The sequence below is a fragment of the Podarcis liolepis genome (genome assembly GCF_965112155.1).
Source record: "Podarcis liolepis genome assembly, chromosome: 11".
Taxonomy (NCBI): Eukaryota; Metazoa; Chordata; class Lepidosauria; order Squamata; family Lacertidae; genus Podarcis; species Podarcis liolepis.
In genome coordinates this window covers 18,995,490-19,013,898 of record NC_139565.1, presented here as the reverse complement: position 1 = coordinate 19,013,898, position 18,409 = coordinate 18,995,490, and the positions used below count along the sequence as shown (strand labels likewise).

At 40.5% G+C, this 18,409-nt stretch overlaps 1 long non-coding RNA gene across 4 annotated transcripts in view; it reads right to left on the bottom strand.

Annotated features, from left to right (window-relative positions):
• LOC310688334 overlaps window positions 1–12,300 on the bottom strand; it is a 35,873-nt gene extending 23,573 nt beyond the window's left edge. For 3 of the 4 annotated variants that reach the window (XR_014516858.1, XR_014516859.1, XR_014516860.1), the window contains exons 1-3: window positions 12,258–12,300; window positions 10,789–11,024; window positions 9,308–9,480 (exon numbers count right to left, since the gene is read on the bottom strand). This is a non-coding gene — a long non-coding RNA (uncharacterized lncRNA). Of the gene's footprint in view, window positions 1–9,139; window positions 9,224–9,307; window positions 9,481–10,788; window positions 11,025–12,257 lie in introns of those variants that run through there. The other variant, XR_014516861.1, reaches the window with a different exon arrangement.
• Window positions 12,301–18,409: the final 6,109 nt, after the last annotated feature.

The window sequence follows — 18,409 nt, the reverse complement described above, 5'->3', positions numbered from 1 at the left end:
GAGAGAAATGTCACCATCTCATTCCCGGTTGAGATGCATAATATAGAAGGCCACACACGCTCTTTTTAAGCCTGAGAAAGAAAATCCCACAAATGCCTCTTGCCCTGCATGTAATGAAACTACAAATGAATAAATACAAATTTGCTGACCTTTCATGACACCCCAAATCAGCTGCCTCACTGTGCCCAGCTGACTACATCCAACACTTCCCTCATTAGGGATAGGCAAGTTATCAGAGAAACTTGTCCACCATTACTTTTCATTTCACTGAAGAAACCCACGATCAATTTCCATGAAATCCCAGTGTTCACCAGGCCAAGGTCTGAAACCCACATTGGATTGTCACCACCATCATTTACAGCTGGGTTAGAGATATCAGAGAAGTTCATTCCAGTCCCGTTTTTGCTAAGAACCCTCATTTGCCTCATTGAACCAGTTCTTGGAACAAACCATCAATCTGCCATTTAGCCTGCAGAGCTACAAAACTTTTCAAGGGATGGTTCATTCATTGTATTTACGAAGTATCCTGAGCACCCCATAACTAAGGAAGGCACATGTCTGATAGTAATTCTATTATTATTATTATTATTATTATTATTATTATTATTATTAGTATTATTATTATTATTATTATTATTACAGTGGTACCTCGGGTTACATATGCTTCATATTACAGACTCCGCTAACCCAGAAATAGTACCTCGGGTTAAGAACTTTGCTTCAGGATGAGAACAGAAATTGTGCTCCGGCGGCGGCAGTGGGAGGCCCCATTAGCTAAAGTGGTGCTTCAGGTTAAGAACAGTTTCAGGTTAAGAATGGACCTCCGGAAAGAATTAAGTTCTTAACCCGAGGTACCACTGTATCTCTACCATGCAAGGTATAAACGCTTTTAAAATGGCTCGGGACCACACATTATGTTCTGTGTAGTTTTATGCACAAATGGCCATCTAATGTACAACAAAATGGCTGCCCCTTACAATATCACAATCTTCACAAAAATGCATCCTTGTGAGGTGATAAATTTACAGGATAATGGTGCAGTAAATGCCTATAGATGGTGCTCATAAATGCCTATAGGGTGAACACACAATATTGCCAAGTTTAAATCCTAGTGTCTTACGCCAAATGACATCAGTTACTTACAATCTCCTCCTTCGCTCTCCTTGTGAAGGGTTTGGCTTATCTGCTTATGATAGCTTCCCTGACAAACTTGAAAGAAATCTATCTATTTGGATTAAAAGGGAAAGTTCCTGAGGTAAATGTAAATGATTGCTGCTATCAGTGTTATATTTATTGATTTATCTGGAACTTATAACGAAGAGAGACAGCTCTGGTCAAAACAGGTGCATCTTATGATATTTTTCTGGCTTTGGAATGATTCATTGGGTGAATGAGCTACCAAAAGGAAAATCAACACAAATAATTCTACATGGAAGAGAAAAATAGCAAATAGGGTGGGGCGCAGAAAGATACACTGGGCTGAAGCCATATCAGCAAGTAAATTCCTTTCACTGCCTTGTACAAAGGAAACTTTTTTGGGGGGTGTCCCCACTCGAAAATGTTGACATCATACTGAAACATGACGGAGAGGGTTAAAATAATGATTTAGCTTTTTCTTCCCAACTGCATTGTAGTATCTTTATTTCAGAAACCCCAAAGAGATTGGCAATGGGATATATTGTGATTATAAATATTCTCAGTGCCGTGCTCTGTTAGAATATTCTGCCAACTAGAGCCATCAACTTGGAGCAAATCAGTGGCAATCATTCTATTCTATAAATCTTATACTGTTTGGCACTGAAATCTATATAAGTGCTTCAACTGATAGTGGGGGGGAAATTCTGTGCACAAACGCTTTGAACCAGCCAGGCACTTTGCATTAGTATACAGTTGCCTTAAATTCTGTGAAAGAAAAATCAGAATTATACAGCCAAGATCTAATGTTTGTTATAGGAGTATTAGGCAAATAATAATAATCTTAATTTATTCAGTCATGGTTGTCGATATTTCTTTATTGGAAGGAGTATGTTGGTGGAGTATAGTTTATCGTTTCCTTTAGCTGCCATACACACAAAATCAAACTCCTTTCATGTTCTCCACTTTATGCTTTAGGCTACAGCTTTATAATCTATAATCTACTACAGTAGGCAATCATTCTGAAAGGTGAGACATAGCTTAATCCTTCCTGCAGCTCATCCTTTCACTCTTTATACGGTTCAGTAATTTTAGATGTTACAGCTAATGTCCAAAATCTGGTGAATATTGACCATCTTCCCAGCTGAATTTGACAAGGACCTGAGAGCTCAGCAATACACTAGTGAATGTTGACAGTCATCCAAATGGGATTGTCAGCATTCATTGGTGTAAGACACCCCGACCAGGAAATATATGTATTTGGACATCCTTGAAATTCATCTGTTTTTATTGTGAATGCAGGTTTATAGGTTAGTAGTAAGCCACATGTTTCGCATGGGGGAAACTATCTCCCTGCCCCCATATCACCCACAAATCTCATGAGCTGTTGCCAGTCAGTGTAGACTAGGGCTCGGCAATATATCAATATATCGTCCAAAACCGGTTTGAAGTCTGTATTGTGATATTGGTTTCATAGTTTTTGACCTGGCAATGTATCGCGAATCATGTTAGGGCTGGGAGATATATTGTCCAAAACTGGCTTCAAGTCCATATCATTATATTGGTTTCATCATTTTTGACCTGGCAATATATTGCGAATCATAATATGTGTGCATGTGTGTGTGCTATGCAAAAATCACAGTGTGGGAAAAACCATGAAGCCAGTCAATGCCTCTACATAATTCCATCCTTATTTTAGACACTGTGATATATCAGTATATTGTGGTGTTTAGCTGGTGATATATTGAAATGTTGAAAACCAGATATTGCCCAGCCCTAGTGTAGACCAGAGGATCTTTTTTCCTTCAATTGAGGATCACATTCCAGACCATGTGTTGAGAACAGCATGCTGGGTGCTGAGCAAGCTGGCTCCAGCAGCAGCAGATGCCACCTTTTCTTTCTCCGATTTCCTTTATGTCACCCCCTTTTCATTATGTCTCTTTCTGACACCTCCTTCTCTCTCCCTACCCAGCAGGGACAGATTGTATGGATCTCTGGGAAGAGCAATCGCTTCCAGAACACCTTTGAGATTCTTCATTTGCTCACCCCAATGTCTGCAACACTGGGCTAGATGTACCAATGGCCTGATTATACAGCTTCCTGTATTCTTAAATATGCGCAAATTCCACTTGAAATATTTAATTAAATGTGACTTCAATGTACTAAATATGTGGCTTGGAGGAAGATTGCTTTGTTTTAGTGAACTGCGGAGAGCTGAGTCTAGGAATACACACACACACACACACACACACACACACACACACACTGCAACACACAAACATTCTCTCTCTCTTTTGCTCTTTCTCCTTTACATGAAAACCTCTCTCTTTGAGATGAAATCATTGGAAAGTTCCCTGAGCTGAAGTGAGCATCCTCAGGAGACCGTGCAAGAGACCTAGACTTGCAGCGCGCTATTGATCAGAGAGATGAACAAGCTCCAGTAACAAATCCTACGGAAAGCTCACCACTTTTTCTGAAGACCTTTTCAAACCCCACTCTAATCACTGGGTAGAAAGCAGTAAATTAAAGCAGCAGGTTCAAGCTTTGGAAAGCTTTAACAGGCAGGGTGCAGCAGGAAAACACACAGGAGGTTGAGTTATTGTATTTTGTAACCTTCCACGTTTCCCTGCAAGCCATAAATTATGGAGGTGAACGTAAATAAGAATTAAATATCAGAAGTGTCTTTCTTCTTCTGTCCTTTTGATTATACCACTATTTTATTTATGGCTCCCATAAGAAAACCAAACTTCCATTATGTGCTATTTCTTCTGTAAATTGTTAAAAGAATCACAAAAATGAAATACTTCACAGCAGGTTTTTCCTCTATTGCTGTTTTGCCCGCAATACTGCTTCTCCCTCCCCTTTTTGGAAGCTTGTAATTTTTCCCCTCTGATGATAGAGAGGACAATATCTTATTATAGTTTACCTTGCTGTCAAAAAGCATGCTGCTGTCCTCTTAAAAATCAAAAGTCAAAGCTGCAATCTCTAGGCTGAGGCATTTGACTACGACTGGAACATAACAAAATGTTCTCGTTCCTCCAGGAACTCAAAGAAACCGTTTCAGAGCCTCAGTACATAGAACATTACCTTTTAAAAGTGGGTTTTTTGGGGGAGTGACACTGACTGCTTTCGGTTGATCAGAGGAACAATAAAGTCTACCATCATGTGTATAATGCTTACACGCCTGAATTTATTCTGATGCAATTGCTATAAGGGTTCATCTGGACTTCAGTCACTTTGGAAAAGGAAACAAGGATCCTGGCTTCCCATTCTGATTTTACTGCGAAGCGGAGACCCTCAATGGAGGCTGGCAAGGGATTTGATCGGCTGCCTGGGGAGGCTGAATAGGCAGCGGCAGTGACGGGAAAGCAGCCTGAGCAGGAGGGTGAGTTTTGTTCCCTAGAACCAGGCGTCACCATCACAGATGGAAAAAGACCCACCCTCCCCAACAGAGCATGTGTTTGCAATCTTGATATTCTCACAAGGGGAGAGAATCTCTTCAGTAAACATGGTGGTGCATTGTCTTTAAAAACACGGCCGGAGGGTGGGAGAACTTGTTGGGACATGTTCGTGACTTCTGTCCAGTTCTGAACCTCATGCTCTGCTCCTGAATCATGACCCTCCCCCCCGAGTACTGTGTTTGCTGCTGAGCCTGTACTATTACTTGTCTGAATAAAGATCTTTCTTGCTTCTAAGCAAGAACCTCTATCTGTGTGTGTTTGGTGGAAGAGTATACAGTCGTACCTTGGTTGTCGAACGCCTTGCGACTCGAACGTTTTGGCTCCCAAACACCGCTAGAAAGTGTTCTAGTTTGCGAACATTCTTTGGAACCCGAATGCCCGACGTTGCTTCTGCGGCTTCCAATTGAGTTCAGGAAGCTTCTGCAGCCAATCAGAAGTCGCGCCTTGGTTTTTGAACATTTTCAGAAGTCGAACAGACTTCCAGAACAGATTCTGTTCGAGAACCAAGGTACAACTGTAATTGACGGGTACTGCCACACTAAAGGATTGCTTTCTTACAAGTTCAAAAAGAACATTAAGCAGCACTTGTAAATGATTATTTATTTCACTTGTGAATTGCTTCCTATGAAGCATCTCAAAGTGATTTCATAATATTCTACCAAAAAATTAAGCACAATTCTCAACAATCTCTCTTTCCTCTTCTGATATTATCAGATAACTGTGTCTGCCCTTGAAGCATATAGACTGTGCCTTTCTACTTTTTGCAGTTGTTCCGGGCTTCTCTTTCTAATTACCAAATCCCTGCCTCTACTTGATTCCCAACACAGTGGCTAGGATTGTTGACCCTCATCCGTCCCAGTTTTTAAGAACCATCAGTGCTAAGCCACATCCTGTAATTTTCAGATAACTTTTACAGACATCAACAGCTATCATGCAGTACAAGGGGAGGGGACGGGTATATTTCTGCCCATTAAAAAATGCCAATGAGAAGTCCATTTCTGACATAAACACATTTTCTTTTTTAAAAAAATATTCAGTTTTTATTGATACTCCTTTTATTCGGGGGGGAAAAATCTGCAAAGCCTATCAGCATTTGTTGAAATTTTGTAATAAGCTGTCGTTAGTTGCTTATCTGCTGGAAATTGATTTGTACTTTCATTATTACAAAATTTCAGTAAATGCTGATAGACTTTGCAGATGAAAATAAAATAAGCATCCATGAAAACTGTGTGCATTTTTTTAACAAAATGTGCTTATGTCAGAAAGGCTCTTATCATTGGCTTTGTTAATGGGCAGAAATATATCAGTTTTTCCCCCCATTGTACTGCATGATAGCTGTTGATGTGTGTGAAAGTTATCTGCTTTTGTTGTTAAATCTGTAGGTGGAATATGTTGGGGGCAGCGGGTCAGAATGGAAAGGGAAAAGCAAAATTTCTGTTCTCTGGTCAAAAATTTCAAATAATATTATCTCCTGGCATCTAAGTCAAGCGTGGCAAGTCAACATACTTTTTTTCAAGAGTGAACTGCGATCAGAAAGTGAGTGTTAAGTAATGCCCGTGTTTTCATTTTTGCCATCACTTTGAGTTTGGTATTAAATATTACTTGTTCAGATGTCACATATTGATACAGAGTATATATGTCAGCATTTGGACAGGAACTAATTGGATTCATATCTCTGATATGTTTTCAAATTGCTGGGTCACATCTGGGTCTCCTGCTATAAATTCTTCACCACTGGTCTAAGTAAAAGGAATGTGACAGATTTAATACCTGGAATAAGTTATTAACTGCAAGAATGCATAAAACAGCATACTGTTGAAAACGGAGAAGTCTGTGTTGCCTCATTTTTAATTATAGGAAGAATTTCTTTGAGGATATTAGTGCTTGGATCAAGCTATGGTGTATTGAAAGCCAAGTAAAGAATGATGAATTATATGAACTCACAGCATTTTGTTTTGGGTTATACTTTTACCATTTAAACACAACACTAAGGTGGAAGGTACTCGCACAATGTTCAAAGGAGATTAAAAATCAGGAACAATCTACTTAAATATTCCATTAGGCAAAGGGAAGAAATATCTATTGGAGGTTTAAACATTCCAGAAACATTTGAACTTCACATGAGCTCCAGTGTCCTCAACAGAACAAAATCACGCTTAAATCCCATTTAATTCTGGGTTGGACTGTTTTTTCCTGTGTTCTGTATAGATTTTGCATTGACTGTATTTATGGCCTTGCTTTCTTTTCTGGTGAAATTTATGGGGGTGCTTCTCATCTATAAAGCACTCAGGTGCCAGAGGTGCAATTTAAGGATGCCCTCCCTACAATTTGAATCACGTACGATTGTTCTTCAGGGGAACCTCAATTACTGGCCAGTTCATTATTTGTATGCACTGAACAACTATTGTTTAAAAATGCTTAAAGCTGAAATCCTAAGTGCACACATATCTGGGAAGAAGTCCATTGAAGTCGGTGGGACTTACTTTTCAGTAGATATACCTAGGATTAAAGCTGGTGTCAAGGTTGGATGGCCAGGCATCTGCTAAGGTCTCAGACTCATTTTGGTATCTTGGTATCTTGTCCAAAAACTGAAAGTGATAAAAAACAAAAGAATTTTAAAAATATTTTAAACAATTCCAATACAGATGCAGACTAGGAAAGATCTCAACTTAAAAGGCTTGTTGAATGAAAATGATGTACCATTGGTATTTAACCCCTAGAAAGTTAGCAAAAATGGATAAGACGGGTACAAATATCTGTTGGAAATGTAAAGAAAAAGAAGGCACCTTTTATCATATGTGGTGGACATGTAAGGTAATAAAAGCATTCTGGGAAATGATACATAATGAACTGAAAAAAAGGTTTAAAATAACTTTTACAAAAAAAACCAGAGGCTTTTCTATGAGGAATTGTAGTTGCTGATATTCCAAGGGAGCAGAAAAGACTTTTTATGTATGTGATGACAGCTGTACAGATGTCATTAGCCCAGAGATGGAAAGAAGACAAAGTCCCTACCAGAGAAGAATGGCAAATTAAGTTGATGGACTATGCCAAAATGGCAAAATTGACCGGAAAGGTCAAGAACCAGGAAGACCAAAACTTTAATAAGGAATGGGGGAAATTTATAATTTGCCTTGAAGACCGCTGTAAGCAGTTGAAAACATTAGCAGGATTGCAATAACACTTGTAACGGAACGAGAACTATGGATACAATGGAGTTATAAAAACATGAATTATTAAAAAAAGTTGCAGTAGAAAAGGTTTAACAACAGAACCCACAGAGCGGAAGGTGGGAAGTCCAGAGATTCATGGGAATCTTATAACTTTGGATGTATTGTGGTATGATTATAAATTCAAATATGTAAAACCAAATAATTTTTAAAAATAAAATTAAAAGACTTGTTGAAAGAGGAAGGTCTTCAGCCAGCGCTGAACTATATAATGCCATCTATACAAGAAGCTAATTTGGCTGAAGCTCAGAGCAGAGCATATGTTGTTGTTGTTGTTGTTGTTGTTGTTGTTGTTGTTGTTGTTATGTTGTGGTTGTGATCCTATGGCACCATTTCGTAGTTAAGCACTCTCTAAAGCCAATGTCACTAACCACATTCATGAGCCACGGCACAAGATCAGTTGGTGTGATCATATCAGTTGGCATGAACATATCCATAAAATGCAGGTGATTAAGGCTTCTCAATCCCCCCTTTTAAAATAATAAAAACAAATCACTTTTGGCCTGAGAGCTTTTAACTTTGGGGATTTCTACTTGACTATGGTGAGTAGCTATTTTTATAGCTGATAAACCTGTGGTGCTTTTCAACAGTGATGTTCTCTCTGACACTTAGCAGAAACAACTGTTAAGCCAAAGATAAAAAGGTCAGGACAAGAGCACAGTAATTATATTTGCAATGAAAACAGTTATTTGCCGTTACAGACCCAAAGCAGCAACTTTTTTTAAAAAAAAGTTGAGATCTGTTGGCCCACAAAATGCATATTGTTAATAAACAGGTAAATGTTCCTGTTAGAGAAGTTTTAGAGCAGCTTTGAAATGTACCCAAAATGATGATACAGAATGTGTGAGTAAGGCAAACACTCCCTTGCTTTGCTTCTTGCAAGGGAAGGCAAACAATTTCAAACAAAAATTCTTATTTTTGCCCTACAGTTAAAGAATGCACATTTGGCCCAAGGGGAGATGTCACCTGACTTCCTGCTTCACATGAAACCAAAAGAGGTACATTTAATGGTGAAATCCTCTGTCACCATTAAATGGAAACACACCAAAGTCACCCCAAATAATTAAGACCCAGCTTCCTCCAAACAAAAAAGATTGATGTTAGGCTATAAAAGGGTTGGTTAAACACTTAATGTTGTCTAGACTACCCCCTTTGTTTGCGTTTCGGAGGTTGAATTTGAAAGGTTGTGTTTTTCAAAACTGTAGGGAATCAAGTATTACTAGCAAACAAAAAGCAGGGTAGAAAATGTGCACTAAGCTCACTAACTATGAATGGAAAGCCTAAATTTTAATCTTGAAAATAACATAGCTTTGAGGCAGATTGAATCTGGGTTTCTTTTCATATCCATTTGATGTATTGGAGGTGATTTTCATGATGTCATTCTGAAAGCTAAATAAACTGTGTAGAAAGTTAACAAGCTGTGGTGGCAAGCAGTCTGTGTGGGATTATAGACGAGCTAATTTGATCAATTACTTTTCTTACCAGAAGTCTGTGGATGAGACAGAAGCCAGGGTATCCACTTTGGCAGATGAAGAATCAGCAGAGTCAACACATACCAAGAAGGTAATGAACGGTCTTTCAAACTTCATTTTTCACCCAGGGAGGAGAAGACAAGTCATCCGAGTTATGGTTGCTCAGAACAGCCGGAAAGATAACTATAAATAAATAAATAGACGAGTGCTAATCGTTGAAAAACCAAGAGAAATCATCACGTTTATCCCCATTCTCCTCTCTTCATACTGTGCTGAAATTTCATTATGGTGTCAAACACGCTCAAAATTTTAAAATCCCAAACGACTTCTTCCTTTGTAATTTAAATAGAGAAAATGCCATTTTAATTGCCACCAATGCCTCCTCTACAGCAGCCTCTTGGCCAGGCATCCCCAAACTCGGGCCTCGGGGTGTTTTGGGACTACAATTCCCATCATCCCTGACCACTGGTCCTATTAGCTAGGGATGATGGGAGCTGTAGTCCCAAAACATCTGGAGGGCCGAGTGTGGGGGTGCCTGCTCTTGGCAAATAAGAGGCATTGCTGGTCTCCCCCACCACACCCTTGTTTCCTATGTAGATCACTAATCCCTTCTTCCCTGGCCAGGGGTGTCACCATTTTATAGTTTGACTCCAGGACCAAAATGTCCTGATCCCAGAGACTGACATTCAGAGGTAAGCTGCCTCTGACCCTGAGAGTAGCATACAGCACAGTCATCCTGACTCATGGCCATTCCTTTGAATTTGGGCTGGTTAGGATGCTCTCTAAAAGGTAAAGGTAAAGGGACCCCTTACCATTAGGTCCAGTCATGGCCAACTCTGGAGTTGCGGCGCTCATCTCGCTTTATTGGCCGAGGGAGCCGGCGTACAGCTTCCGGGTCATGTGGCCAGCATGACTAAGCCGCTTCTGGTGAACCAGAGCAGCACACAGAAACGCTGTTTACCTTCCCACTGGAGAGGTACCTATTTATCTACTTGTACTTTGACGTGCTTTCGAACTGCTAGGTTGGCAGGAGCAGGGACCGAGCAATGGGAGCTCACCCCATCGCGGGGATTCGAACCGCCGACCATCTGATCGGCAAGTCCTAGGCTCTGTGGTTTAACCCACAGCGCCACCCACATCCCTCTAGGATGCTTTCTAGGCTGGGTCAAATAGTGGGATAGGGTGAATTTTGGTACCTTTATATTACCCTGGATCTAGCAAAATGTTAGCTTGGCCTGGCCCAAAGTCCTTTCAGGGCTGGCATATGGTATGTCATAGAATCACAGAGTTGGAAGAAACCCTGAGCATCATCTAGTTCAACCCCCTGGAATTCAGGGATAATGCAACTGTCCCTTATGGGGATCGAACCTGCAACCTTGGCATCATCAGCACCACACTCTAACCAATTGACCTATCAACATACGTTCAAAGCAGAGAGACTCTTAAGTGAGCCAACCATTCTAAAATTCAAAGTTCGGACCAATCTTGTACCCAAATTCTTTAGCCAGAGATTTGGGGGGCAGTTCTTGAATTAACTTCATGCCCATGTGGTGTCCTAGAAGAATTTTAACTTCAACTAAAAGCAGGCCTCGGTTGCATCATGCAGGTTTCATAGCGTTTTGCCCCCGGTTGCCATCATATTGTGCCATTTCTGAAGGGAGTTTTGTTGTGTACGGCAAATCCTTCAGTTCAGCAACCACATTGATTGGTGTTGCATAGGTTTTAATCTGCATTTGAGAAATAAAGGTGGTCTTGTTAGACACCCTATTATTCTTCCTTTCTTCGTTCCCATCACCTGCTGTTGCTTTGGCAAGGCGAAATGTAACTCAAATAAGTGCCTTTTCATGCCTTCAGCCTTCAGCAAGAAGGCTGCCACACGGCGTTCCTCACCATAGGTGGCCATCAGGTATGCAGCAGAGCTTATTAAGATACTGCTGAGTTTATCCCCTGTTGTCAGAACAAGGAACAGCTCAGCATCAGAATCAGCCCCTCAGTAATGAGCCATTTCTGGGTTGTCACAGACTTTGAAGCATTGAATTCTAACTTGAAGCTATTCACCACAGGCAGGCAGGCAGGCAGAAGCTTTCTGCCAGGATTCTCATAACATCCATCGTGTGGATTCTTTCATAAAGGGTTTTAATTGTATCAGCACCATCTACCTGCATGGAAAAGGGGTGATAATGGTGTCAGCTTCTCCTTGACAGGGAAGAGAAAATTCAATAAATACAGATACCATTTTCAGAATTTACCAGATGGTGCTACTGTGGATAGCTTTTTTGGTGAGGAGGGGGTTTCCTCCAGAATATAAGAACTGAAGAAATGCTAATAGCTGTAGCTGAGGATGATGCTTATTATTATTATTATTATTTAAAAGAATAAGTATCAGAGTGGTGAAGTTCCTACTATTGCATCCTGTGCCGTGCCCTTAGTAGAATCCCACTAAGTAGAATCTCCTTAAACAATTGTCACGGAATTGGCTCATTCTTCCCTGCGCCTTCCATGTGAGGGCTTCAGGAGTGTGCAGGACTTGCACTTTAAGGTATACTTAGACTTGCATTTGTGTCAACTAACGCCTACTTGAGTAGTGTAGGGATAGCCGCCATGTGACCCTAGTGACTAAAATAGTGCTGCAGTCCTGAGCTGCTTTCCAAGGAAGTAGTTCGGTTAACGCAAGTATTTCTGGATGTGCAGAAGAATGTCACCTCCCTCTCCTCTCCCCACACTGCCTCTCCCCTCAATTCCTCTCTAGATTTTCTCTCAACCCTCTGGAACAGTGGGGTGGACACATGAGGAGAGTAGAGGAAGTTCTGTTGCACAAATGGAAATCCTTGGACTGATGTAACCTGGGGCACACACTCTGTGGGGCTGGCCACCCCCAAAATATGTGGGGACAGGACTAAGCCCCCTCAGTCTTGAGGGCCTGGGCCTCCCTGGGTGGCCAAGGGCGTTGTCAGGCCTACCTATGATGGTTAGTCTACCTATAGAGTTAGTCTACCTTTAGAGTTGGTTTACCTATGATGGTGGCAGGCCTGCTCCTGAGGTGTGTGACATCATGCATGTTGCGTTTGTGATGACACGCTCACACGATGAGATGAGACAAGCATCCACAATGTTGGGCAGAACCTCACCATATAACTAGCCCTGGTCTGAAGAGTTCTATTGCTTGGATTTTCTTCACTTGAACTCACTTGCTCAGTGAATCAATCAGCCATTACATCAGAGCGGCACTAGTTAGGTTCTAGTTCAACCACAGTCCTATGCTCACTTCCCGGGAATAAGCCCCCTGGTCCCTTCCACCTCTACAACTGATTCTATGATTCTTTGAACTTAGTGAGGTTTATAGCCACACCAAACACTAAAAGCACAATTATACCACTTTAACAACTGTAGTTTATTAACTACAGTTACCGGGATTCTTTGGGGGAAGTTATGTCTGTTAAAGAGGTATAAGAGTGCTTTAAATGTATTGTGTGGGTCTGAGTTGAGTAGATATGTATAAGATGTCACTGCTAATAACAAAATTAAGACCAAACAGTGACTGCCTCCTTATAACCAACAACAAAATAAGCACATGGATTTATTATGTGGATGCCAGCAAGCATCTAGAAATAAACTTAAATAAACACCTGTGGATATCCTCCCCATCTTCCCTCAGTGTAAGGAGTCCCTCTTTCTTTTAGGTTGCGTTGCTACAAAATTTGGGGTGTGCTTATCTGTTCAGGGTAGTCCAGCAGTAAGCCAGCATCAGTCCTTTCTCATGAGAGAAGTTCAGTAACAGGTGAGAAAATATAAAATTGGTCTTCCATTTGTTCCAGCCATAAAAGAAAAAATTAAAAGTCATGATATGGTAAGAGGTAACTGAAAAGGGTAACTTTGGATAATAATGAGGAGTTCCATTGAGTTCCACTCCCATCTCCAGCTGCCTCCTCACCTCTCCAAAGCATCTATAGAAAGGGCATTGTGGGGAGAAACTGGGATAAACCATCTCCTCTGCTTCTAGTGGAACATCATGGAACTTCCCCAAGAACAAATAAGGATCCAACCCCCGGTCATCACCCCGTTGTAAAATCAGAAGCAAATAAAGGATGTGAATACCAAGAGATTGTTGGTGCCCAATATCCATTTATTTTATAGTCTTTGTTGAAAAATAAAAAGTATAAAATCACAAGTGCACAGAGTAAGATAACAAGAAATAGTACCCATGTAGAACAACAACAACAAAAGATATTATGTACATCACAAAAAACAGGGTTTTTATTGTAGTTAACCAGACCTTAACCTAATATGGTATTTTAAAAAATGAATTTGAAATATCATTAAATTTGTCCATGACAAGTCTATGTAGTCTCCTATGTTTTCAGTGGGACCTGGGATCTCATGCAAGCCCTCTTGAAGAAAATGGAGGTTGCCCATGAGCAATGCTTGCCAGTCGGCATTCAGCTTTGCTTGTTTGTTCTTGCGCCTGCTTTTTCTGTCCAGAAAAGATGGCAACATGAGGTCCTCGTGCAAATTAAATGGTGCAACTAGCTGCTGCTACCTCTCACGTAATTACTGTGCTGTGACAAGATACATTCCAGACATGGCTACTTTCAACCAGGCTTATTCTGTTCCCAGTGCATAGAAAATGAGAGAATGCCTCACCCGGCTCAAAGCCATTGCACTCATGTTCAGAAGAGAAAGGGGTGTGTGGGCAGGGGCAGAGACCCTGCTTGCCAACAGCAACTCCCGAATTTCTAACTGCTTACTATAATCACATCATTTATTGCATATGAAGGCAGAGCAAAACAGGCAGGAGGCAATGACCTGGCAATTTATTTCACTCTGCCGTGACTCCAGGTACTTTAGGTCAGAAAGCTCAAGTTCTTATCTGCTTTCAGACTAGCATAGACTTATTTCCATGGATTTTATAAAGACTAATTAGGGGAAATTCCTAAAACTGAATAAGAGGTCTATGTACTGCATAAAGGATTGCAATTGTACCATTTAGAGGCTGTAGTTTGAATCTGGAGTGGACGCCAGAAAGATTTATTTATCTGTTTCATTATCTTCTTCTTTGTCAATCTCTCGTAGCCAAGTAAGATTGTCTTCCATAAACACAGTCTTAACAGTGAGTCCATAAGTGATTGTGGAGGCCAATTCTGGATCTACACATCCTTCCACAGTGGGGACATAGGATTCCGGGTGGGATTTGATCATGGTGAGGGTTTGCCAAGCGTGCCTTCCTCTTAGCAGGTTTCTCCCTTTTGTCCTGAGTTTGAGTGTCTTCAAAGCCCATGACACCTTTGGTAAAGGCTGTTCTCCAGTTGGAGCGCTCACAGGCTAGTGTTTCCCAGTTGTCAGTGTTTATACTACATTTTTTTTAGATTTTAGTCATGGTGTTGGCACTCCTTCAGAAGTCTATAAACTAACCTCTCATCTAATTCAGTTTTCCTATCTTACATCGCTCTAATATTTATTATACTGTTGATTTACGTTAATGCTGCCAGCATTTTCAGCTGTACACAATTATTTACCATATACTCAGCGAAAGTTTTCCACTCCTCTTCTTGCTCTCTTATTCTATTCATTTGACTAGCTAGTTCTGCATAGTTTATCATCTTAAATTGCCAATCCTCCTTACCTGGGACCTCTCTCACTTTCCATTTTTCAGCTAACAAAAGCTGAGCCACCGTTGTTGTGTACATAAATAAGTTTTTCTGGCACCTGGGGACCTCTGTCTGAACAATTCCTAACAGAAATACCTCAGGCCTTTTTGGGATGATTGTTTTAAGCATTTTTTCATCTTATTATAAATCATTCCCAATATTATTTAACCTTTTTACATGGCCACCACATATGAAAAAAAGTTCCTTCCATTTCTTTATATTTCCAACACAGATCAGATTCTACTTAATACATTTTCGCCAATCTACTCGGGGTTGAATACCATTTATTAATCATTTTCATGTAATTCTCTTTCAGTGTGTAGCAGGCAGTTAATTTCAAGTCATTCTTCCAAAGTTTCTCTCAAAGGTTTAGTTCTATATTGTGCCCTTTGTCCATTGCTCAGTGTGTCATTGAAGCTTTAACCAGCTCATCCTTTGTTTCCCATTCCAATAGTACAGTGGTACCTCAGGTTAAGAACTTAATTTGTTCTGGAGGTCCGTTCTTAACCTGAAACTGGTCTTAACTTGAAGCACCACTTTGAAGCTCCCACTGCTGCCGCGCTGCCACCATGCGATTTCTGTTCTTATCCTGAAGCAAAGTTCTTAAGGTACCATTTCTGGGTTAGCAGAGTCTGTAACCTGAAGCATCAGTAACCTGGAGCATCTGTAACCCGAGGTACTACTGTAATTTATACATTTTAGACAGTGGTTTCCCCCCTTATTCTGTAATAACTCTCTTTCAAATTGTGAGCTTCGGTCTGAAAACCCATTTTTCTTATCTAGTTTAAACATATGTAGTTGGTGATACTGTAACCAATCTGTAAGTTGGCTCCTTAATTCTTCCATTGCTTTCAATCTGGGTTTACTCCCTGAAAAGTTCAACAGATCTCTCTATAAGTCGTCACTGGGAAATGGGGGAGATTTTCAGCTCAGTGATCATTTAAAGGTAAACCTACCAAATCCACATTTTCCAAAACAATGTGCAAAGTAAAACACAGGCATGCTCCAAAATTCATACGTCTCTGAATTTTGCAATGCAATTCTTTGGTCAAATAATGTGTATCGAAATTCAAATACCAAAGTAAGATTCATATACTAGGATAAATGTGTGTGTGTGAGTGTGTGTGTGTGATGGCAAATTTCTTTGTTAAAATGTTCATATTAGGCAAAATTATTTCTTTCATAAAATTTATCACTTCGTAGTAAAAGAAAAAGAAAATGTTGCAGATACAAAAATATCTGTATTATGAGAAATTTGCACTAAAATGCTGATGAATTTTCATGACTTTTAAAAAAATTTAACTGATGTGAAAATGTGGTGAAGTGAATTTAAGATTGAAATAATGATGTTATGGGTTTTTTGTGGGGGATTTTATATTCGAATTTTAAAAAGAGAGTGAAATGGAGAGAGAGATATTCTACACAGAGAATGTGCTACTATGTCTACTGAGTGACATCCATAATTATGAGTTCGCTGTAAGAACACTCTTACACATATGGTCCTTTCCCCTAGGCTGTGTACACACATTTTATTCTATAATCAATGAAGACTGAATATTTGCTTTTCCCTATGCAGTCTACACACAATCTAGATCAGGGGTCAGCAAGCTTTTTCAGCATGGCGCCGGTCCACTATCCCTCAGACCTTGTGGGGGGGTGGACTATATTTTTTTGGGGGGGGGGAGAACGAATTCCTATGCCCCACAAATAACCCAAAGATGCATTTTAGATAAAAGCACACATTCTACTCATGTAAAAACACCAGGTAGGCCCCACAAATAACCCAGAGATGCATTTTAAATTAAAGGGCACATTCTACTCATCTAAAAACACACTGATTCCCGGACCGTCCGTGGGCCGGTCTGAGAAGGTGATTGGGCCAGATCCGGCCCCTGGGCCTTAGTTTGCCTACCCCATGATTTGGCCCTGAAAAGTGCTTCTTGAAAAACTGGTTTCCTTCCAAAAAAAGGAAAAGCTCATTACAGACTGATTACATTTGAAAGCAGATTAAAACAGATGCCAGAAGTCCTGGTAAAGACGGTGTGTATCATAGCTGTCAACCATCCCTTATTTGGTGGGAAACTCCCTTATCCCAGCGCCGTGTTCCGCTGCAGTCCCTTAAATTTCCCGGGTTTCAAAGGAAGCAGCTCCTCTCCCTCCCTCCCTCCCTGCCAGCCAGGGAGGAGGGAGGCTCCAACTGTGTTGCTTGGCTGCATTGCTCACCCAATAAGGAGTCTAAGAACGACTGGGGGGTGGAGCTTGCATGCCTTGTGCCAATCAAATCAGCCGCGTTGCCTGGGGACTCGCCTTTGCTCAGCGCTTCCCAGCGGAGAGGTGATGGTGGTTTCCCTTGCTGCATCCCCTTTGCCGGGTGGCTGCGCTGTGGGAACCACCACTTGAGGCTTTCTTTGGCTGCTGGCTGGGTTTTCTACCTTTGGCTCGGAGGGGCTCAGAAGTCGAACATACCAAAATTAGAGACAGAACTGTTAGAACCCAATACTAAGAATTTATCAAGAATGTATAACTTGTTGCTGAAATGGAATACACAAGATGAAACAGTCAAATCAGCTATGATTAAGTGGGCACAAGACATTGGTCATAACATTATGTTTGCTGACTGGGAACAGTTGTGGACCACCGGTATAAAATTTACGGCATGTAATGCCTTAAGAGAGAATATAATGAAAATGATTTACAGGTGGTACATGACCCCAGTCAAGCTAGCAAAAATTTACCATTTGCCTGATAATAAGTGTTGGAAATGTAAAGAAACTGAAGGCACTTTTTATCACCTTTGGTGGACGTGCCCGAAGATTAGGGCTTTCTGGGAAATGATATATAATGAAATGAAAAAGGTACTTAAGTGTACTTTCCCCAAGAAACCAGAAGCCTTTCTTTTGGGTATGGCCGGCCAATTGGTGTTAAAGAAGGACAGGACTTTTTTCATGTATGCCACTACAGCAGCAAGAATTCTTATCGCAAAGTATTGGAAGACGCAGGATCTACCCACTCTGGAAGAATGGCAGATGAAGGTGATAGACTATATGGGACTGGCTGAAATGACTGGCAGAATCCGAGACCAGGGGAAAGAGACGGCGGAAGAAGATTGGAAGAAATTTAAAATTTATCTTAAGAAATATTGTAAAATTAATGAATGCTAAAATGTTGAGGTTTAAGAAAAAGGGGGATTACAGCGGTAAAGACCAAATAAAAGAAAAGAATAAGAGAAAATTAGATTAAACTAAGGGGCAGGATTTGCTGAAACAAAGTTGAAACTGGGATGCAGAAAGGGAGGTACGGGGAAGTCGGTGAAGCAAGGTTTAAGGGAAAAAAGGATTTGAAATTATACACGTTTGTTTATGTGTTTGTTTGTTTGTATTGTGTATTGTCTGTGTTTATAAAAATTGTGAAAAATCAATAAAATTTTATATAAAAAAAAACAGAAGTCGAACATACCTGTGCTTGAA